This window comes from Bufo bufo, chromosome 6 (assembly GCF_905171765.1).
Source record: "Bufo bufo chromosome 6, aBufBuf1.1, whole genome shotgun sequence".
Taxonomy (NCBI): Eukaryota; Metazoa; Chordata; class Amphibia; order Anura; family Bufonidae; genus Bufo; species Bufo bufo.
Genome location: NC_053394.1, coordinates 398,457,386 through 398,482,166, shown reverse-complemented (window position 1 = coordinate 398,482,166; position 24,781 = coordinate 398,457,386). Strand labels below are relative to the sequence as shown.

Sequence of the window (24,781 nt, the reverse complement as noted above, 5' to 3'; positions counted from 1 at the left end):
GTGGTAACGAGCCGTTGGGGGAAGCCCACGCGACTAGTTCGCGCGGTGCCACAGCAGCCAATCTGTTCTAGGAACAAATGCCTGAAGAGGGGCAAACTTGTGTAGAAATTGTCCACATAAAGATGGTACCCCTTGCCAAATAAGGGTGACACCAAGTCCCAGACTGTCTTCCCACTGCTCCCCAGGTAGTCAGGGCAACCGACCGGCTCCAGGGTCTGATCTTTTCCCTCATAGATCCGAAATTTGTGGGTATAGCCTGTGGCCCTTTCACAGAGCTTATACAATTTGACCCCATACCGGGCACGCTTGCTTGGGATGTATTGTTTGAAGGCAAGGCGCCCGGTAAAATGTATTAGGGACTCGTCTACGCAGATGTTTTGCTCTGGGGTATACAAATCAGCAAATTTCTGGTTGAAATGGTCTATGAGGGGCCGAATTTTGTGTAGCCAGTCAAAAGCTGGGTGGCCTCTGGGACGGGAGGTGGTGTTGTCGCTAAAGTGCAGGAAGCGCAGGATGGCCTCAAATCGTGCCCTGGACATAGCAGCAGAGAACATGGGCATGTGATGAATCGGGTTTGTGGACCAATATGACTGCAATTCATGCTTTTTGGTTAGACCCATGTTGAGGAGAAGGCCCAGAAAAAATTTAAGGCTGGGCATAAAAGCTTCCCGGGTTGGCGGATATAAATTGAGTGGCATACCGATTTGTTTCTGCCACGACTAAGTCCAAGAGCTCCGCAGTCAAGAACAGCTCCAAAAATCCCAGGGCCGAACCGATCTGAGCTGTCTCAACCCGAACTCCAGACTGGGCGGTGAAAGGGGGAACTAATGGTGCGGCTGAAGTTGGTGACTGCCAATCAGGATTTGCCAGCACCTCAGGGACTCTAGGGGGTCTACGGGCCTGTCTGTGCGGTGGCTGCGACGGGGTAACTACTGCACGTGCCACCGTACCAGCTTCAACTGCCCTTCTGGTGCTCGCCACTTCACCATGTTGTACGGCAGTGCTGGTACTAGGTCCAGGGAGGGCTGCGCTGCTGGTGTATGCCTCACCACGTGATCCGACAGCGCCAGCCCCACTCTGCTGCTCTTGAAGCGGATCCTGCGCAACCTGTGGTCTAGCGACACGGGGCCGGGTACGCCTGGTTCTATCAGGGACCTCGACCTCCTCGTCCAAACTTTGGGTCAGACTGCCACTGCTTTCTACAGGTTCATATTCTGACCCGCTAGATTCGTCAGATGAGGGTTCCCATTCCTCATCCAACTGGGTCAGAATCCTGTAGGCCTCTTCAGAAGAATACCCCCTGTTTGACATTTGGACTACTAAATTTAGGGGTATTCCCTGAGACTACCCAAGAAAAAAAGTAAGCCTGTCTTACAAAGGGGAGGCTAGCGAAGTACCGGAGGCCGCTGCGATTGATAAAAAATATCAAAACAGATTTTTTTTATCGCCGCAGTGCTTGGAAAGTGATTGTGCAGTGATCAAAAAATTTTTTTTTTTTTGTCACTGCGGCGGGGCGGGTGTGGGTGAACACACGTGTGGGCGACCGATCAGGCCTGATCGGGCAAACACTGCGTTTTGGGTGGAGGGCGAGCTAAGGTGACACTAATACAATTATAGATCTGACTGTGATCAGTTTTGATCATTTACAGATACTATAAAAGTACAAATGCTGATTAGCGATACGCGAATCAGTGACTGCGGTGCGGTGGGCTGGGTGCTAACTGACGCTAAACTACCTAACTAAGGGGCCTAAACTATCCTAAAACCTATCAGTCAATACCAGTGAAAAAAAAAAGTGACAGTTTACACTGGTCACTTTTTTCCTTTCACTAGGTGATTGACAGGGGTGATCAAGGGGTTAATTCGGGTGATGGGGGGTGATCTGGGGCTAAGTGTGGTGTTTAGTGGCTACTCACTGTGATGTCTGCTCCTCTGCTGGAACCAACCGACGAAAAGGACCAGCAGAGGAGCAGACAAGCCATTTAACACATCATATTTACAAATATAATGTGTTATCTGGCTTTTGATTTGATTTTTTGAAAATCGCCAGCCTGCCAGCCACGATCATTGGCTGGCAGGCTGGTGACGAAATACTTCTTTAATTCTTGCCGGCCCGCGATGCGCAGGCCGGCTTTGAGCGAAATCTCGCGTCTCGCGAGATGACGCATATATGCGTGACTGCGCAGGGCCGCCGCCTCCGGAACGCGATCCTGCGTTAGGCGGTCCGGAGGCGGTTAAACTTGAATTTAACACTTGCCAAAAAAAATTTTGATTTGCAATGTCCCAAAAGCACATATGCAGTGCTGGTGCACTGAACTTGCATAAAATGGCCGCCGCCGCCCACCTAACTAACAGAATTATAAAAGTTAGGTTTTTTTTGGTCAATGAGCTCAGGGCAGGGTAAATCGATAGTGCCCTGCACCCACACAACTATTTCTCTGTAGATCGCTGAGTTAGATTCTCTCCTATTCTCTCCCTGATATCACAAGTCCAGCAGCATCCTCTCCCTACACTTGTAACAGCAGAGTGACGTGCAGGGGTACGTGACTCCAGCTTATATACAGTGGGATGCGAAAGTTTGGGCAACCTTGTTAATCGTCATGATTTTCCTGTATAAATCGTTGGTTGTTACGATAAAAAATGTCAGTTAAATATATCATCTAGGAGACACACACAGTGATATTTGAGAAGTGAAATGAAGTTTATTGGATTTACAGAAAGTGTGCTATAATTGTTTAAACAAAATTAGGCAGGTGCAGAAATTTGGGCACTGTTGTCATTTTGCCCTGCCTCTATGCTGGATGAGGCATTGGTGTACATTTTGGCCAAAGCGTAATAAGCCACTCACCGCGTCAAGGTCGCCTCTATGGAGTGGTCCCTAACACTAGTTCCTACCTGTTTATGGGCCATGACAGCCACACAAAGTCCAGGGAATGCAGGTCCGCATGCACGCCAAGCACACTCTGCTTTTAACCCCGTCCGGTGCCATTACAGCTTTCATCGGATCCAGGGATGCAAGTACCAACATGCATGCTGAACCCACCATATACTTCTCCTGGAGCCAAATGGCTACTGGTAGGTTCTATATAAGCAGACTCAGTTTTATACTGACTTTAAAACCAGCCTCCAGGACATAGAGGCAGGGCAGAATGCTGGTTGCAGAGTGCTATCACATTTGTATTTTGCGTTTGTATATGTATTTCGCCATAGTGATGTGCACCTGCATACAGGGTTGTGCTGACCCAATCACCCACATTTTTTCTTTGTAGTATATATTGGAGGCGTGGCGATCTCCATGAAGTCATGCACACCTGACCAGTCAATCTGTCCTGGAGGCTGGTTTTAAAGTCAGTATAAAACTGAGTCTGCTTATATAGAACCTACCAGTAGCCATTTGGCTCCAGGAGAAGTATATGGTGGGCTCAGCATGCATGTTGGTACTTGCATCCCTGGATCCGATGAAAGCTGTAATGGCACCGGACGGGGTTAAAAGCAGAGTGTGCTTGGTGTGCATGCTGACCTGCATTCCCTGGACTTTGTGTGGCTATCATGGCCCATAAACAGGTAGGAACTAGTGTTAGGGACCACTCAAACAGAGGCGACCTTGACGTGGTGAGTGGCTTATTACGCTTTGGCCAAAATGTACACCAATGCCTCATCCAGCATAGAGGCAGGGCAGAATGCTGGTTGCAGAGTGCTATCACATTTGTATTTTGCGTTTGTATATGTATTTCGCCATAGTAATGTGCACCACATACAGGGTTGTGCTGACTCAATCACCCACATTTTTACTGTTGTCATTTTATTGATTCCAAAACCTTTAGAACTAATTATTGTAACTCAAATTGGCTTGGTAAGCTCAGTTACCCCTGACCTACATACACAGGTGAATCCAATTATGAGAAAGAGTATTTAAGGGGGTCAATTGTAAGTTTCCCTCCTCTTAATTTTCTCTGAAGAGTAGCAACATGGGGGGGTCTCAAAACAACTCTCAAATGACCTGAAGACAAAGATTGTTCACCATCATGGTTTAGGGGAAGGATACAGAAAGCTGTCTCAGAGATTTCAGCTGTCTGTTTCCACAGTTAGGAACATATTGAGGAAATGGAAGACCACAGGCTCAGTTCAAGTTAAGGCTCGAAGTGGCAGACCAAGAAAAATCTCGGATAGACAGAAGCGACGAATGGTGAGAACAGTCAGAGTCAACCCACAGACCAGCACCAAAGACCTACAACATCATCTTGCTGCAGATGGAGTCACTGTGCATCGTTCAACCATTCGGCGCACTTTACACAAGGAGATGCTGTATGCGAGAGTGATGCAAAGGAAGCCTTTTCTCCGCCCACAGCACAAAAAGTGCCGCTTGAGGTGGGCTAAAGCAGATTTGGACAAGCCAGCTTCATTTTGGAATAAGATGCTGTGGACTGATGAAACTAAAATTGAGTTATTTGGCCATAACAAGGGGCGTTATGCATGGAGGAAAAAAAGAGCACAGCATTCCAAGAAAAACACCTGCTACCCAGGGCCGGATTAACGTAGGGGTGGATGGAGCTGCAGCTCCAGGCCCCTGCATGAAAATAGGCCCAGCAGCCCGCATACAGGGCCGGACTGGCACGGCCGGTAGCCTTGACTGCTGCACGGCCGGCCGTGCCGACAGCGAGGAGGCTCCTTGACTGGTGCAGTATTACACAGAGGGACTGACAGAGAGAGGAGCCCATCCCCGGCCCCGCCCCCAACAGCAGGCTCCAGCACGGACATTGCCCGGAGCCTGACTCCTCCCACACGTGACTGATCACATGATCATGACATCACGGAAGGTCCTTCAGCCTGCTAGCTGCTGCTTGTGCAGAGCTGTCATCTGGCTGTTCAGGGCTGTGTATCAGGTAGGACTCGGAGGCTGAGTACAGAGTACAGTCATAGCACACATCCCCTATAACAGTGCATCATCCATAGGTCCCCCATAACAGTGCCAACCACAGATCCCCATAACAATGCCATCCACAGTTCCCCATAACAGTGCCAACCACAGATCCTCCATAACAGTGCCATCCACAGATCCCCATAACAATGCCATCCACAGATCCCCCATAACAGTGCCAACCACAGATCCTCCATAACAGTGCCATCCACAGATCCCCATAACAATGCCATCCACAGATCCCCATAACAGTGCCATCCACAGATCCTCCATAACAGTGCCATCCACAGATCCCCATAACAGTGCCATCCACAGATCCCCATGACAGTGCCATCCACAGATCCTCCATAACAGTGCCATCCACAGATCCTCCATAACAGTGCCATCCACAGATCCCCCATAACAGTGCCATCCACAGATCCCCATAACAATGCCATCCACAGATCCCCATAACAGTGCCATCCACAGATCCTCCATAACAGTGCCATCCACAGATCCCCATAACAGTGTCATCCACAGATCCCCATAACAGTGCCATCCACAGATCCCCATAACAGTGTCATCCATAGATCCCCTCCATAACAGCGTGATCTACAGATCCCCCATAACAGTGCCAACCACAGATCCTTCATAACAGTGCCATCCACAGATCCCCATAACAGTGCCATCCACAGATCCTCCATAACAGTGCCATCCACAGATCCTCCATAACAGTGCCATCCACAGATCCTCCATAACAGTGCCATCCACAGATCCTGTATAACCGTGCCATCCACAGATCCTGTATAACAGTGCCATCCGCAGATCCCCCATAACAGTGCAGGGGTGTGGAAATTTAAAAAAAAACTACTTGTCGAAGGACTAAAGCGGGGGCTCGATCTACTTGTTCCTCATGACAACCTACTTGTCCTGATACAAAAAATAATTTTAAATCAAAACCTTATTTCAATGCACCGCCACGCTTTCTTATGCAGGGATGGGTGGCTGGCTTGCGTTCCAGCCTTTGTGGTGTGAAATGACTAAGTTTAGGCCTCGTTCTCACCAGATGATTCTGTCCAGAAGGCCTACATCGCGGCCGGCTCACTATGTTGTGGGGCAGGAGGGGGCGTGACAATCCATTGAAGTGAATGGCACCGTAGCCACAGGCGCAGGCGATCGGATGCACGGGATCGCAAGGCACAATTATGCCTGAGGTCCGGTCACAAGGCTGCTTGCAGCATTTTGTTTTGACTGGACCGCAGACATAATGTGCCTTGCGATCCTGTGCAGCCAATCGCATTGCAGCCGTTGGGCATGGTTATGGTGCCAATCACTTCAACAGACCCCTCCTGCCTCACAATATAGTTAGCCGGCCGCAATGCGGTGCAGGGCATTCTGGACAGAATCAGGCCGGAACGCACTGCCTGGTGTGAACGAGGCCTTAATGTGATCACAGCAATTAGTTTAGTGCACACTCTTGCTAATCTTAGCACATTACTACCCGTACCTCTAGGTGGTTTAGGCAAACTAGCTGCTGATGTGGCATGGAAAGGACCCCCCTCACCTTCCCAGTTTGACAACACCTGCAGAAAGGGGGTCCTCTGAGGGGTGCTGGCAGAGGTGAGAGTTCTATCAATGCCCCCGGCTCTGTAACGGCTCTGTCACTGCTCCTCCCCCAGAACCTTTCATTGCTCCACCCCTCCAGCTCTGTAATTTCTTCTTCCCCACGCTGTCACTACACCACGCCCCCCCCCTTCCCACTCTGTCACCGCGGCTGCGTCACTGCTCTTAGAGATGGGAAGTTCGGATCTTTTTCATGAATCGGATCTTCGGTTCACTTGCTGAGGCTACTTTCACACTAGCGTTCGGAGCGAATCCGTCTGATGTTTCATCAGACGGATCCGCTCCTATAATGCAGACGTTTGCATCCGTTCAGAACGGATCCGTCTGCATTATAACTTAGAAAAATTTCTAAGTCTGAAAGTAGCCTGAGCGGATCCGTTCAGACTTTACATTGAAAGTCAATGGGGGACGGATCCGCTTGAAGATTTAGCCATTTAGTGTCATCTTCAAGCGGATCCGTCCCCATTGACTTACATTGTAAGTCTGGACGGATCCGCTCGCCTCCGCACGGCCAGGCGGACACCCGAACACTGCAAGCAGCGTTCAGGTGTCCGCTCACTGAGCGGAGTGGAGGCTGAGCGCTGGCAGACTGATGCATTCTCAGCGGATCCGCCTCCACTGAGAATGCATTAGGGCTGGACAGCTGCGTTCAGGACCGCTTGTGAGCCCCTTCAAACGGAGCTCACGAGCGGAGCTCCGAACGCAGGTGGGAAAGTAGCCTGAGTCGGCTCTCAAGTGAACCGAAGGTCAGGAGGGACTGGCTCCTGGCAAACACAGCTCTGCTGCAGTGAATGCAGTGAAGCAGACTGTGATATAGTGGCTATGGCTATAGTTATTGCAGGGACTCAGATAATTGTCTGAGAGTTTATTAGTTAAAAGAATGGTGTCACTGAGTCCCTACCAGGCTTCCTGCTCTGCTACACTGCTGCATGCACCCTGTACACACACAGCTCTGCTACATGCTATACTAGCTCTGCTACATGCTACACACAGCTCTGCTACATGCTATACTAGCTCTGCTACATGCTCCCCCCCCCCCCATGGGGGTTCTACAAAAGAGCTATTGTGGGGCAAAATTCATATTCGTGTTTTAAAATGAACGCTTTCGCCTTTTATAAACAAGTAAATAAGGACACAATGCTGTGGGGCTGGTGTGCAACTTTTTCCAGGGCTGGTTTTTATCCCCAGTCCGGCCCTGTCCGCATAGGCCGCCTCGCTGAGGTTGCCTGGCGGCCGCCCCGCAACCCTTTAGTAGGACCGAACCGTGCTGACTGTCAGATGATGACAGGGCCGGCGCGCAAGGAGAAATCTCCCAGGCCGGCCCTTTACAGAACTCACCAGGACAGTGACAGCTGACAGATCAACTCAGGTGACAGGTCAGCTGTGCACGCCGCGCTGCGTCGTCACGTCAGACTCCTCCCCTGGGGCCTAGGCCATGCCGTAAAGTGAAAGACTGTGACGGCTGCTGCGCGCGGGAAGTTCAAAATTCTTCCTGCGTGGAGTCAGGGGTGCTGCCAGCGGTGAGTCGCGTTCAGCAGCCTTCAGTGTACTGCCCAGAAAACAACTCATAGGCGGTAAGTAAATCAGCATTGGCTCACCTCACCTATTATACTGTATACTGTATAATTTATACATGTCATTCAGGAGCATGGAAAAGCTGGGTGATGATTTTTTTCACCTAGCTTTTCCATGCTCCTGAATGGCATATCTGCTTATAGGCATATATATCTTTATAATAGCTGAGCCTGATCTATTATAAACAGATATGCCATTCAGGAGCATGGAAAAGCTAAGTGAGAAATAGTCACCTAGCTCTTCAATGCTCCTGAGTGGTATATCTGCTTATAATAGATCAGGTATTATAAACAGATATGCCATTCAGGAGCATGGAAAAGCTAAGGAGAAATAGTCACCTAGCTCTTCAATGCTCCTGGGTGGTATATCTGCTTATAATAGATCAGGTATTATAAACAGATATGCCTATAGGCAGATTTGCCATTCAGGAGCATGGAAAAGCTAGGTGACTATTTCTCACCTAGCTTTTCCATGCTCCTGAATTGCATATCTGCTTATAGGCATATATATCTTTATAATAGCTGAGTCTGATCTATTATAAACAGATCTGCCATTCAGGAGCATGGAAAAGCTAAGTGAGAAATAGTCACCTAGCTCTTCAATGCTCCTGGGTGGTATATCTGCTTATAATAGATCAGCTATTATAAACAGATATGCCTATAGGCAGATTTGCCACTCAGGAGCATGGAAAGGTAAGGTGAGAAATTGTCACCTAGCTTTTCCATGCTTCTGAATGGCAGATCTGCATATAATAGCTTGGCTATTATAAACATGTATGCATATAAGCAGATATGCCATTCAGGAGCATGGAAAAGCTAGGTGACTATTTCTTGCCTACCTATCTTTTCCAAGCTCCTCAATGGCAGATCTGCTTATAATAGATTAGCTTTTATAAACACATATGCCATTCAGGAGCATGGAAAAGCTAGACGTGAATAGCTTTTCATGCTCCTGAATGACATATCCAGCAGCACTAGTTAACTCCTGGGGGGTGGCTATACATAATACAGCCATCTATATAGATGGCTGTATATTTAAACTGTGGCCAGAGATGTACACTTAGGCTAAGTTCACACAGCAGATTTTTCACACGCAAACCCGTGCGTAAATCTGCTTCAAAATTACGCATGAACTTTAGTCCAATAGACTTGAATGGGATTACGCAGACCCGTTCACACTTCAAACTTTATGCATGCGTATTTTCACATGTGTAATTTTGCGTAAATTCACACTTTATTTGTGCTATAAAAAGTTGCTCTGCGTTGCGTTTTCATTTTCTATAAAAAGGCCCATTAAAATCTTCTGCACCAGGCCCATGATGCTCTTAATCCGGCCCTGCTGCTACCTACAGTAAAATATGGTGGTGGTTCCATCATGCTGTGGGGCTGTGTGCAGGGACTGGGAATCTTGTCAAAGTTGAGGGACGCATGGATTCCACTCAGTATCAGCAGATTCTGGAGACCAATGTCCAGGAATCAGTGACAAAGCTGAAGCTGCGCCGGGGCTGGATCTTTCAACAAGACAACGACCCTAAACACTGCTCAAAATCCACTAAGGCATTTATGCAGAGGAACAAGTACAACGTTCTGGAATGGCCATCTCAGTCCCCAGACCTGAATGTAATTGAAAATCTGTGGTGTGACTTAAAGAGAGCTGTCCATGCTCGGAAGCCATCAAACCTGAATGAACTAAAGATGTTTTGTAAAGAGGAATGGTCCAAAATACCTTCAACCAGAATCCAGACTCTCATTGGAACCTACAGGAAGCGTTTAGAGGCTGTAATTTCTGCAAAAGGAGGATCTACTAAATATTGATTTCATTTCTTTTTTGTGGTGCCCAAATGTATGCACCTGCCTAATTTTGTTTAAACAATTATAGCACACTTTCTGTAAATCCAATAAACTTTATTTCACTTCTCAAATATCACTGTGTGTGTCTCCTATATGATATATTTAACTGACATTTTTTATCGTAACAACCAACGATTTATACAGGAAAATCATGAGGATTAACAAGGTTGCCCAAACTTTCGCATCCCACTGTAGAGGCTGGGTCACATGCTGCTCTGGCCAATCACAGCCATGCCATTAGTAGGCATGGCTGTGATGGCTTCTAAGGTCAGACAGTTAACCGCTTGTTGATTGGCTGCTGTGCAGCCTTTCAAAAAGCGCCAATAAACCGTTGAACCCAAAATTTTACTGAAATGTTCGGGTTCGGGTCCGGGGTCCAAAAATCCTAAAGTTTGGGTTCGCTCAACACTACTCCGAAGCTCATATGAGAGGGCCTGTCTGGTTGAAAATGTTGATATGTCCAGGTACAGCTCTGAACTGTATTTTTTTTACTGATAACCTATCATCCGGATAGGTCATCAGTAAGGGTCTGGAACCCGGGACCCCTACCAATCAGCCGTTTGAGAAGCCAGCAGCGTTCTCAATAGCTGGGTGGTGTCATGTTCGTCAGTCACATGTCCTAGGCACAGCTCAGCCCCATTGAAGTGAATGGGGCTGGGCTGCAATACCAAGCACAGCCACTATACAATGTATGGCGCAGTGCTTGGTGAGCTGTGAGAAGGCTGTGGCACTACTGCAAACGCCACTGCCTTCTCAGACAGCTGATCGGTGAGGGTCTCAGGATCACACAGTAGTCAAGAGACAGGCAGAGGACAGGTGTAGCAGAGTTTGTCTGAATCCTGCAGTAGGAAGGAATTAATCTCAGGGCAAATCTGAAAGAAATTACTGGCAGCAGAATCAGCCACTGGTATTTCAGAAGAGAGAGGAAAAGGAACTTTACTTTGGGCCCTTAACCGGGCCAGCTTCACTAACACAATACCAGTAGGATAGATTGTGACAAGTAGTGGGTGTGGACCCACTGTGCCAACTAACCAGTTTGACTTTGGGCTAAACCTAAGGGTACTGTCCTAACGGTACCCTGGTATTCACCATTTTACCACTGTACAGGGATTTGGACTTTGCCGCAGGGAACCAACCAAGTAGTAGTTGGCTGCGGACCCACGGAGGTCAGAGACACCGATGCAAGGCACCAAGGATTCTGGCAGAAGACGTATTCCAAGGTCTGGGCAAGTTGAGTATGTGCGTATTCCAGCAGGATCCAGATAGCAATTCCAAGTTCAGGGCAGGCAGCAAGGAACAGAACCATAAGACAGGCAAGGTACGGTACATGGGCAGTTAGATGAGAGATCCCACCTTAGCTGGTTACTAGAGACCAGACAACCTCAAAGCCCAGGTGAGGAGGTGGATCCAAAGCCAGCTAAATAGGATGGCTGATTTACCTCCTCATCAGCAGCTGGGCTGGGAGCACTAGGAAAGGATTAACTCTTGCAGGACAATTAAGGCCCTTTCACACGAGCGAGAATTCCGTGCAATGCGTGATGCGAATGCATTGCACACACACGGAATCCGGACCCATTCATTTAAATGGGTCTGTGTACATGAGCGGTGGTTTTCACGCATCACTTTTGCGTTGAGTGAAAATCGCAGCATGTTCTATATTCTAAGATTTTCACGCAACGCTGGCCCCATAGAAGTGAATGGGGCTGCGTGAAAATTACATCGCATCCACAAGCAGGTGCGGATGTGATGCAATTTTCACTGTTAGTTGCTAAGAGATGTTGTTTGTAAACATTCAGTTTTTATCACGTGCGTGCAAAACGCAGTAAATCGCATTGCACATGCGCGATAACAACTGAACGTGATTGCAGCCAAAATGAATGACTTTGTGAAATTGCGCAGTTTTCACTGAACGCATCCGGACACAATCCGGACACGCTCGTCTGCAAGGGGCCTAACTGAGCATTAGTCTCAATTCACACAGGGAGAGTAGAGCGTCCTCAATGCCTGCCCGGGACAGCAAGACAACAGCAGGCACAGACTGCCGGGGTGACATAGATAATGTGTGGAGGACAAACACATTTTTGGATAAAACCCGGGTAGATGGCGATGGCTAGATAGGTTTGAATAGAAGACCACTCTTTCTGTATGAAGTGCACTTACACAGAGTTCCAGAGGTTCAGTGATATACTGTATTGTCTCAGTAAGAGACTTCCCCTCAACTGACGTTACAGTTAAGGGCTTTTCCCGATGTTGCACTGGAAGGCCGTACCGGTCCACCAAGACCTGATGGAGGAAATCCCTGCCAAACCAGGAATTAGAAACCCTTGTTTCCTTAATGAGGGAACGGGGGTGGCGCCAAAAGGAAATTTAGGGCGTATTTGGTGAAAAATAAAATTTTATTATCCATCTTAACCACTTCATGACTGCCCATTGACTATAAACGTCCTATGGGCAATCGTTTATCTCTGGCAGTTGCAAACTAATCGTGTAGCTGCCGAGTGATGGCCCCCTGTCAGTGACAGCAGGACACCCCAGAGAGAAGGCAGGGACTGTACCTGTGTCTTCTAGAGCGCTGTGTATACAGATCAGGAAGCGCTATACGCTTCCTGTCCCGGCCCGGTGGTCATGTGACCGGGAGTGTGCAGGAGTAGGGTTGAGCGAACCCGAACTGTAAAGTTCGAGTTCGTACAGAACTTTTGGATTTTTGGACCCCGGACCCGAACCTTTCAGTAAAAGTTCGGGTTCGGTGTTCGGCGATTTCTTTGCTCTTTTTGAAAGGCTGCAGAGCTGCCAATCAACAAGCGTTTAACTGTGAGACCTTAGAAGCCATCACAGCCATGCCTACTATTGGCATGGCTGTGATTGGCCAGTGCAGCATGTGACGTAGCCTCTATATAAGCTGGAGTCGCGTAGCGCTGCACGTCACTCTGCTGTGCTTAGTGTAGGGAGAGGATGCTGCTGCTGTGAGGGAGAGAATAGGACAGAATTTGTTATCAGAACTCCAATTGAACTCAGCGATCTACATAGATTTAGTTGTGTGGGTGCAGTGCACAATCTTTTTACCCTGCCCTGAGCCCAGTGACACAGAAAAATAACTTTTATCCGTCTGTTAGTTAGGTGGGCGGCAGCGGCGGCGGCCATTTTATGCAAGCTCAGTGCACCAGCACTGCATATGTGCTTTTGTGACATTCAAATCGAAGCGTGAAATACTGCAATAATAATCTGGCTTTAAAAAAAAACACCCTTTTTGGCAATATCCTACATCTGGTGCCTTTGCAGCATTAGTCAGTGCGCAATTTAAGCTAGAAACACAGCTATAATTTTCTGGGTTTTAAAAAACACCCTTTTTGTGCAAAATACACAATTTTACAGCCCTTGCTGCATCTGCACATGTGAAATTCAAGCGTTATATACTGCTGTCATATTCTGTTATTTTAAAAAACCACCCATTTTGGGCAAAAAACTTAATTTTGCAGCCCTTGCTGCATCTGTGATTGTGAGATACACCCTTTAGATAATGTGGTTCTATTCTGCTATTAATAAAACAACCAATTTGGGCAAAAATCTTTAATTGCGGCCTAGTCTGCATCTGTACGTGTAAGATACACACTTTAGATACTGTGGTTCTATTGTGATTTGAAAAACAGCCATTTTGGACAAAAAACTAAATTTTTCAGCCTTTGCTGCGTATGTCATTGTGAGATACACCATTTAGATACTGTGGTTCTATTCTGATTAAGTGTGAGGCAGCTCTCACCTGCTCCACGACACCCAGGGGGTTAATTGTGCAACCCCAATAAACCCCCTGAAGAACAGGATACGGAAACACATCTCTGATATACCGCATTATAAGAACCGCAACGTCTCAGCCGCAAGTCTTCACTTTGCGATATTACATGCTGGGGACACATCAGGTTTAAAAGTGCAGGGTATAGAGAGGGTTTTCCTACCACCTAGAGGGGGCGACCACAGAAGGAAACTTCTGAACACTGAGGCCTTTTGGATTTTCCAATTGGGATCCCGCCAGCCATTAGGTCTCAATAAACGTCATGACCTTATATTACAGTATTAGAAAACTGCTAATGTGTAACGTTTTTCACTTTCTGCATTATATGCTCATACATTGCCATGTCCCTTTCAGTTTGATACAGTTTTCTGTCTGTTATGTTTGTTATATTTATACTTATATTTATACTCCTATTGAAAGTATCTACACAAACATATGGGATAATGCTTATGAACGTGCTATTTCCTGCCATGTTTTTTAACCATCTAGCTATACTTTGTATTTTGTACTTTTAACTGAGGCCTTGTGGGACCTCCCCCTGATACCTCCCTCTCCCAGGTCATTAGTGTTTGCCTGTGATTAGACAGGGATTTATCAGGGGGTGCTCCCACAACATTTTGTGTTTGTCATGAAGAAGGACCCTGATGCTATAGAGGTCTGAAACGCGTCACTTGTTTGCACCTTGCTGTGTGGAATTTTATACCGCTGCAATAAAGAAGCCACGTATTCACACCTGACCTGAGCTGGACTTCTCCATCTTTTAAAATCGCTTGTGGTTCTATTCTGCTATTAATAAAACACCCCTTTTAGGCAAAAATCTTTAATTGCGGCCTAGTCTACATCTGTACGTGTGAGATACACCCTTTTACATATTGTGGTTCTATTCTGCTATTAATAAAACACCCATTTAGGGCAAGATCCAAAATTTTAGAAATATGAAGAGAGCGTCAAATAAGGGACGTGGCCCAGGTCGTGGTGCTGCTGGTGGAGCTCCTGTTGCAGGGAGAGGACGTGGTCGATCTGTGCCAGCTACACGCACAAGTGAAACACCTTCCTCAGGTGTGAGTAGGCGACAAAATCTGCATCGGTATTTGGTCGGGCCTAATGCTGCTTTATGAATAGTGAGGCCTGAACAAGTACAGGCGATAGTAGATTGGGTTGCTGACAGTGCCTCCAGTTCCTTCACATTGTCTCCCACCCAGTCTCCTGCTGAAAGATCAGAGTTGGCACCTGCAGCCGATGTCCATCAGTCTTTCACCTCACCCCCTTGCAAATCAGCCAAGCAGTCTGAGTCCCAAGTCATGCAGCAGTCTCTTCTGCTTTTTGATGACTGTTAGCATAGTTTCCCAGGGCCATCCACCTAGCCCTGCCCCAGAAGTGGAAGAGATTGAGTGCACCGATGCCCAACCACTTATCTTTCAAGATGAGTACATGGGAGGACCATCGCAGCACGTCTCAGATGATGACGAAACACAGGTGCCAACTGCTGGGGCTTTCGAAAGTGTGCAGACCAACAAGGAGGACAGGGGTGCAGACTGGAAGATTATGTGGAGGACGATGAGGTCCTCGACCCCACATGGAATCAAAGTCATGCGAGTGACCTGTGTAGTTCGGAGAAAGAGGCGGTGGTCGCACAGAGCCACCAGCACAGCAGAAGAGGGAGCAGGGTGCAAAAGCGGAGCGGCCGTTCTCTAGACAGTACGCCTGCTACTGCCCACCGCAGCAAGGGACCGAGCACACCAAAGCCAGCACCAAGGAGTTCCCTGGCGTGGCAGTTCTTCAGACAATGTGCTGACGACAAGACACGAGTGGTTTGCACTGTGTGCAATCAGAGCCTGAAGCGAGGCATAAACATTCTCAACCTGAGCACAACCTGCATGACCAGGCATTTAAGTGCAAAGCACGAGCTGCAGTGGAGTAGACACATCAAAAACCAAGAAAGGTCTCTGGCTCCTCCTGCTTCCTCTTCTGCTGCAGTCTCGGCCTCTTCATCAACCTCTGGAATGACAGTGCCACCTGCCACCCCGCAAACATAGGATCTGCCAGCAACATCACCATCTGGGTCACCAAGCATCTTCACAATGTCCCACGGAAGCGTTCAGCTCTCCATCTCCCAAACACTGGAGAGGAAGAGGAAGTACCCCCGCTACCCACTCACGATCCCTGGCCCTAAATGCCAGCATTTCAAAATTACTGGCCTTTAAAATGCTGTCATTCCCTCTGGGGGAGACAGAGTATCTAAAGGCCTTATGGCGGTGGCTGTCCCACAGTACGTCGTGCCCAGCCACCACTACTACTTTTCCAGGCGAGCCATCCCTTCCCCGCACAACCAAGTGGAGGACAAAATCGGGTGTGCACTGCTCAACACCATTTGTGGCAAGGTGCACCTGACTGCGGATACGTGGACCAGTAAGCACGGTCAGGGACGTTATATCTCCATAACAGCACACTGGGTAAATGCAGTTTGCTGCATGTCCTGCCACCACCGAGGATTGCAGGGCGCTTCAGTTTGCCTCCTGTTGCTTCCTCCTCCTCATCCTCTACCGGCTCCTCATCCGGCCAGCGTAACACCTTCACCACTAACTTCAGCACAGCCAGGGTTAAACGACAGCAGGCAGTTTTAAAACTTATCTGATTGGGGGACAAACCCCACACCGCGCAGGAGCTGTGAACAACAGACCGATGAGTGGTTTGTGCCAGTCAGCCTCAAGCCCGACCTGGTGGTGTGCAATAATGCGTGAAATCTCGTAGCAGCTCTGGGACTAGCCGGTTTGACGCACATCCCTTGCCTGGCGCATGTGCTGAATTTGGTGGTGCAGAGATTCCTTAAAAATTACCCCGATATGTCAGAGCTGCAGCATAAAGTGCGGGCCGTCTGTGCGCGCTTTCTGCGTTCTCACCCTACTGCTGCTGCTCGCCTGTCAGCGCTGCAGCGTAACTTCGGCCCACCTTGCACATGCTGGCCAGACTGTGCGAGCAGCAGCAGGCGATAGTGGAGTTTCAGCTGCAGCACACACGGGTGAGTCGCTCTGCGGAACAGCACCACTTCACCACCAATGACTGAGCCTCCATGCGAGACCTGTTTTCCTTGTTGCACTTTTGTTTCGAGTACTCCACCAACATGGCCAGTGCCAATAACGCCGTTCTCAGCGTTACTATCCCACTTCTATGCCTTCTTGAAAAAACGCTGCTGGCGATGATGGAAGAGGATGTGGCACAGAAGGAAGAGGGATCATTTCGTAGGGTTTCCGTCCAGTCACTCACAAGTGGCTCCGAGGGTGGGTTCCTGGACCCACAAACGCCAGGTACACAATTGTTCAGCCAGGGCACAGTTCTGGAGGATGACGAGGTGGAGGATGAGGAGGAGGAGGAACCATGTTCACAGCAGGGTGGCACCCAGACCAGCTCATGGCCATCACTGGTGCATGGATGGGGGGATACAGAGGACACAGACGATACACCTCCCACAGAGGACAGCTTTTTGTTGCCTCTGGGCAGCCTGGCACACATGAGCGATTTACATGCTGCAGTGTCTCCGCAACGACCGCCGAGTTGACCACATTCTAACTTGTGCTGATTACTGGGTGGCCACGCTGCTGGATCCCCGCTACTAGGACAACGTACCGTCCTTAATTCCATCACTTGAGCGTGATCGTAAGATGCGCGAGTACAAGCACATGCTGGTAGACGCGCTGCTGATGGCATTCCCACCTGGAAGCAGGGGCACAGTAGAAGCACAAGGCGAAGGCAGAGGACGAGGAAGAGGTCGCCAACGCAGCTGGGGCACCGCCAGCACCTCAGAAGGCAGGGATAGCATGGCCGAAATGTGGAAAAGCTTTGTCAGCACACCACAACAACCGGCACCATCAGCTGATATGGAACGTCTTAGCAGGAGACAGAATTTCAGCAACATGGTGGAGCAGTATGTGTGCACACGCCTACACGTACTGAATGACGGGTCTGCCCCCATCAACTTCTGGGTCTCCAAATTGGGCACATGGCCTGAGCTTGCCCTTTACACCTTGGAGGTGCTGGCCTGCCCTGCAGCCAGTGTATTGTCTGAACGTGTGTTTAGCACAGCAGGGGGCGTTATCACAGACAAGCGCAGCCGCCTGTCCACAGCCAATGTGGACAAGCTCACGTTCATTAAAATGAACCAGGCATGGATCCCATAAGACTTGTCCGTACCTTGTGCAGAATAGACATATATACCGGCTTTAACCAGCCATTGTTAGACTACAGCGCAATTGCTCATTCTTGTATCACACTCTTTTGGAGTGTACCCTAATTTAAAAAAAAAATATTTTAAACCAAAAAAAAGTGTTGGCTACCTCGTCCTCCTCCACCGCTGCTTCCACCTACACTGCTACGTCCGCAGCCTCCTCAAACTCCTACTCCATATGGAACTCCACCTCATAAATCAAGTTTTTTTTTTGTACGTATTTTATTTTATGTCATTTCACTAATTTGTCTGTTACATTTTTGGGGGAAATTCACCAATTTTTGGGTGTGATATACCACTGCTATACATAGTAGACAGGTAAAAAAAAAAATCACTAATTTTGGGGGGGGGACTTTATTTTTTCAACTTTTTTTTCACTTTATTTTTTCAACTTTTTTTTCACTTTATTTTTTGTCCCATTTTGGGACTTCAACTTTTGGGGGTCTAATCCTTTACAATGCATTCCAATACTTCTGTATTGGAATGCATTGGCTGTATGAGTAATACTGTGTGTATTACTCATACAGCTTCCGGCCTGTGAGATCCAGGGGGCTGGATCACACAGGCTCTTCACCGGAAGGCCTTCCATGCCATCGGGTCCCCCCTACAGCCCCATGGGGACACGATGGCACCGCCTCCGCCCGCACAATAAAAAGCTGCAAACCGCAGGTCTGAATTGACCTGCGGTTTGCGTCGATCGCCGACATGGGGGAGGGGGGGGGGGGCACGGGACCCCCCCCCACCCCACGCATTTAGCCAAGGTGCCTGCTCAATGACTTGAGCAGGCACCAGCTTCCGATCACCGCTCGCCGCTCGGCGGTAATCGGAAATACACAGGACGTACCGGTACGCCCTGTGTCCTGAAGAGGTTAAGATTATTATTTTTTATTTTTACGTATTTTATGTTATTTGAAGTCATTTCCCTATCCACTTTTGTTTGCAGAGCACTCGCCATGCTCTTAACCACATTTTGATGCCATTTGCAGTCCTCTAGCTCTTGCCGAACCCGTCGAACCCCAACATCCAGGTGTCCGCTCAACTTAATGCAGGAGCTGTCAGGTCTTCCACAGACCTCGATCAGCCCTGCACTGAGGCTGTACAGCGCTGTATTCGGCTGCACAGCCTCTCTGGGGGGTGTATTTCCCCTGTAACTGGGGCTACTATGTCAGAAATCTCAAAAAATGTATTTGATGTTAAATGTCCCCCAGAGGTCTTATATAACCTTATGGAGAACACAAAGTGTAAAATAATTATTTTTTTTAAATAAAAGTTTTTTTAAAACAAAAAAAAGTTAAACATAAAAAAATATTCCTCCCAAATCCATTTAAAAAATGTTAAATAAATAAATAAAATAGACATATTTGGAATCACCGAGTCCACAATGACCGGCTCTATAATAATATCATATGATCTACCCCATCAGGTGAACGCCGCAAAAAAAAAAAAACTAAACATTGCGTCAAAACAGATTTTTTTTGTAACCTGACCTCCCAAAAAACATAATGTTAATCAATCAAAAAGTCACATGTACCTCAAAATGGTAGCAATAAAAACAACACCTCATCTCACAAAATATGACCCCCACACAAGATCAGGGCCAGAAAAATAAAAATATATGGCTCTATGAAAATTGCAACACAAAAACATGATGTAAAATGTAGAACAATAAATAAAAATAGACATATTTGGAATCGCCGGGTCCGGAACAATTGTCCGTCACTGGAACACATCTGGGCAGAAGCTTCCGCCTCCCAGTGTTATTATAAACAAAGAGCCCTTGCCCTTCGCGATACAGCACAGGCACGGGAGATCATTGGGGAATGAAATGCTCCGATGCTCATGTCAGGGGGGCTGCCTGGGTGAACACAGGGACAGGTCTGGGTTCAGCTCTGTATCCGGACAACACCTTTAAACATTAGACACATACATCTCAACTACACAGCCATTACACGCGTACAGCTTAGCTACATAAACATTACAGCTCTACAGCACTGCTACATACACCCTGGAATTCCAAACAGCACAGCAGAGCCCTGCATACACAGAGCAGATAAACCTGGTCATGTGATCTCCATGACTCCTCCCACACATAATCACATGGTCATGACATCATCACAGGTCCTTTACTTCCACTTGGAACACCACCTGGAGCCTGACTCCTCCCACACATGATCACATGGTCATGACATCACCAGAGGTTACTTCCTCTTGAAACACAACCTGGACCATGACTCCTCCCACACATGGTCATGACATCATCACGGGTCCTTTATGTCCTCCTACAGCACAGCCTGAAGCCTGACTCCTCCCTCACATGATCACATGGTCATGACATCATCACAGGTCCTTTACTTCCTCCTACAGCACAGCCTGGAGCCTGACTCCTCCCACATTTGGTCACATGGTCATGACATCATCACAGGTCCTTTCCTTCCTCCTACAGCACAGCCTGGAGCCTGACTCCTCCCACACATGATCACATGGTCATGACATCTTCACAGATCCTTTCCTTCCTTCTACAGCACAGCCTGGAGCCTGACTCCTCCCACACGTGATCACATGGTCATGACATCATCACAGGTCCTTTACGTCCTCCTACAGCACAGCCTGGAGCCTGACTCCTCCCACATTTGGTCACATGGTCATGACATCATCACAGGTCCTTTCCTTCCTCCTACAGCACAGCCTGGACAATGACTCCGCCCACGTTTGGTCACATGGTCATGACATCATCACAGGTCCTTTCCTTTCTCCTACAGCACAGCCTGACTCCTCCCACACATGATCACATGGTCATGACATCATCATAGGTCCTTTCCTTCCTCCTACAGCACAGCCTGGAGCCTGACTCCTCCCACACATGATCACATGGTCATGACATCATCACAGGTCCTTTCCTTCCTCCTACAGCACAGCCTGGAGCCTGACTCCTGTAGACTCTGGAAGAAGTGCAGTCACAGAACGCTCCATGGTGAAGGATTGTCAGAGGAGGAGGACACGTCCGACCCCAGGTAAGTGAAACCCTCACCAGATCCACAGATGTCTCTCTGCATTCAAGCTTTGCTGTCCGGCCCCATTCACTATAATGGGGACCAGCGGCGATCCGGCAAATATGCCGAGAAGTGTCCGGACAAATCCTGCTGTGTGCAGTGTTTTTCGCCCCGGCCGCTTCTCAGCATGTATTACAGTGAATGGGGCCGGCGGGTGTCTGTTAGCTGTATGGAGCGAGCGCTCCGTATAGTATTAGAATGTATTGGCTCCGATGAGCCGAAGATATTACTTGGAACCGAACTCGAGTTCTGTATCAAGGTTTATTTACAGTAAAAATTAATTCCCGGAGTTATAACATTGTATTTTATATGTATAATTGTGTATAGGGCGGCGGATGAGGGATCGTGCATCGCACCTTTACTGGTTAATAGTGTTGAGCGAACTTGTGTTTTATGTTCGGCGTCTAAAGTTCGGGTTCAGGTTATTGAAGAATCGCGTTATGGTTTCCGCTACCATGGACCATTACAGGATTTAGAATCCAATAGCGATTCTTCGATAACCTGAACCCGAACTTTAGACGCCGAACATAAAACACAAGTTCGCTCAACACTACTGGTTAACCTTTTATATACCTTTATACAGATTGCTTTAATGTAGTCTTTAGCCTGCAGCATAGACCACTACCGCTGGGGACACCTACTTTATAGTATCTTTATATTATACTTTATTTTGTGTTGTATTTTATATTAGTTTTTGACTACTATAGTTGACCATGACTATATTGAGACACAGATCCCCTGCAGAAATATAGTAATAAAGCCCCGGGAATCACCGTCTATTATACACTGCTCAAAAAAATAAAGGGAACAAAAAAATAACACATCCTAGATCTGAATTAATTAAATATTCTTCTGAAATACTTTGTTCTTTACATAGTTGAATGTGCTGACAACAAAATCACACAAAAATAAAAAAATGGAAATCAAATTTTTCAACCCATGGAGGTCTGGATTTGAAGTCACACTCAAAATTAAAGTGGAAAAACATACTACAGGCTGACCCAACTTTGATGTAATGTCCTTAAAACAAGTCAAAATGAGGCTCAGTAGTGTGTGTGTGGCCTCCACGTGCCTGTATGACCTCCCTACAATGCCTGTGCATGCTCCTGATGAGGTGGCGGACGGTCTCCTGAGGGATCTCCTCCCAGACCTGGACTAAAGCATCTGCCAACTTCTGGACAGTCTGTGGTGCAACGTGACGTTGGTGGATAGAGCGAGACATGATGTCCCAGATGTGCTCAATTGGATTGAGGTCTGGGGAACGGGCGGGCCAGTCCATAGCATCAATGCCTTCGTCTTGCAGGAACTGCTGACACACTCCAGCCACATGAGGTCTAGCATTGTCTTGCATTAGGAGGAACCTAGGGCCAACCGCACCAGCATATGGTCTCACAAGGGGTCTGAGGATCTCATCTCGGTACCTAATGGCAGTCAGGCTACCTCTGGCGAGCACATGGAGGGCTGTGCGGCCCTCCAAAGAAATGCCACCCCACACCATTACTGACCCAATGCCAAACCGGTCATGCTGGAGGATGTTGCAGGCAGCAGAACGTTCTCCACGGCGTCTCAAGACTCTGTCACGTCTGTCACATGTGCTCAGTGTGAACCTGCTTTCATCTGTGAAGAGCACAGGGCGCCAGTGGCGAATTTGCCAATCTTGGTGTTCTCTGGCACATGCCAAACGTCCTGCATGGTGTCGGGCTGTAAGCACAACCCCCACCTGTGGACGTCGGGCCCTCATATCACCCTCATGGAGTCTGTTTCTGACCGTTTGAGCAGACACATGCACATTTGTGGCCTGCTGGAGGTCATTTTGCAGGGCTCTGGCAGTGCTCCTCCTGTTCCTCCTTGCACAAAGGCGGAGGTAGCGGTCCTGCTGCTGGGTTGTTGCCCTCCTACAGCCTCCTCCACGTCTCCTGATGTACTGGCCTGTCTCCTGGTAGCGCCTCCATGCTCTGGACACTACGCTGACAGACACAGCAAACCTTCTTGCCACAGCTCGCATTGATGTGCCATCCTGGATAAGCTGCACTACCTGAGCCACTTGTGTGGGTTGTAGACTCCGTCTCATGCTACCGCGGTGTCTTGCTAATTGCCTATAATTTCCACCTGTTGTCTATCCCATTTGCACAACAGCATGTGAAATTGATTGTCACTCAGTGTTGCTTCCTAAGTGGACAGTTTGATTTCACAGAAGTGTGATTGACTTGGAGTTACATTGTGTTGTTTAAGTGTTCCCTTTATTTTTTTGAGCAGTGTAGTTATGTATACTCCTGTCCCTACAGCCGCTCCGTCTATCAGACTTATCGTATTGTTTATCTTATTGTTTTGCTGTAGTTTGAAAAAGGCCTCGTTGGCCGAAAAGTCACGATTTGTACATCCGCCTTTCAGTAAATACCACTTGAATTTCACAAGTTCCATTTCGTGCTGGAGTTTTTTTTATTGTATACGAACGGGGTGGCTCTGTTGTGGGGGCGCCGTGGGTGGCTCTGTTGTGGGGGCGAAGTCCGAATATGAATATGTCTCTCATCATTTGGTATCCATTGGGTCTGATATAATTCTTCTCACCTCTGGATGAAGTGAAGGCTGTTTGGCAATGTTTGTTTTTGAATAGTTAAACTGTGTCCTTGTCATTTGTCTTAACTGTTTATTTGAGACCTTGTCCATTTCTATCAGATGAAATGAAACCGGTGTGGAAATGTTTGTGGAAAGTGTTGTTCATTTCTCTGATAGACTGAGCAAAGAAGACCGGTCTGAAATCTGTACCAGGTATTGTCTCGTTTATTAGAGGACCTCTGCATGAACAAGGACCTGGTTATAAATGTGTGTACGGGAGAGGTAGCATTGTCTGTATAGTTTGTCTTGGGATTCTGATTTATTGTGGATCTGAGAATTGGCCGATCCAAGGTCCAAAATAATAACGGATAAACAAGGTATACACAGTGACCATCATGGATTACATAATCTAGCTACATCCCATTAGGGCAGTGGTTCTCAACCTTTCTAAAGCCGTGACCCCTTAATACAGTTCCTCATGTTGCGGTGACCCCCAACCATTACATTTTTTTCCTTGCTACGTCATAACTAATTTTGCTACTGTTATGAATTGTAATGTAAATATCTGATATGCAGGATGTATTTTTATTGCTACAAATTGAACATAATTAAAGCAGAGTAATTAATCACAAAGACATCCACAGATCCCCCCCCTCAACAGTGCCATCCACAGATCCCCCTCCCCTAAACAGTGCCATCCACAGATCCCCCTCCCCTAAACAGTGCCATCCACAGATCCCCCTCCCCTAAACAGTGCCATCCACAGATCTCCCCCCTAAACAGTGCCATCCACAGATCCCCCCTCCCCTAAACAGTGCCATCCACAGATCCCCCCCCCTCCCCTAAACAGTGCCATCCACAGATCCCCCCTCCCCTAAACAGTGCCATCCACAGATCTCCCCCCTAAACAGTGCCATCCACAGATCCCCCTAAACAGTGCCATCCACAGATCTCCCCCCTAAACAGTGCCATTCACAGATCCCCCTAAACAGTGCCATCCACAGATCCCCCCCCCTCCCCTAAACAGTGCCATCCACAGATCTCCCCCCTAAACAGTGCCATCCACAGATCTCCCCCCTAAACAGTGCCATCCACAGATCTCCCCCCTAAACAGTGCCATCCACAGATCTCCCCCCTAAACAGTGCCATCCACAGATCTCCCCCCTAAACAGTGCCATCCACAGATCTCCCCCCTAAACAGTGCCATCCACAGATCCCCCC

General features: G+C 48.0%; 2 protein-coding genes across 2 annotated transcripts in view; both read left to right on the top strand.

Moving 5' to 3' along the window:
* LOC121004472 (oocyte zinc finger protein XlCOF22-like) overlaps positions 1-24,781 on the top strand; it is a 1,539,666-nt gene that overhangs the window by 1,104,248 nt on the left and 410,637 nt on the right. The gene's annotated exons all lie outside the window — the stretch shown is intronic.
* Positions 20,870-24,781, top strand: part of LOC121004458 (oocyte zinc finger protein XlCOF7.1-like) — a 42,125-nt gene continuing 38,213 nt past the window's right edge. The window contains exon 1 of the mRNA XM_040436686.1: positions 20,870-20,965. The gene's annotated coding sequence lies outside the window, so the exon portion shown is untranslated. The remainder of the gene's footprint in view (positions 20,966-24,781) is intronic.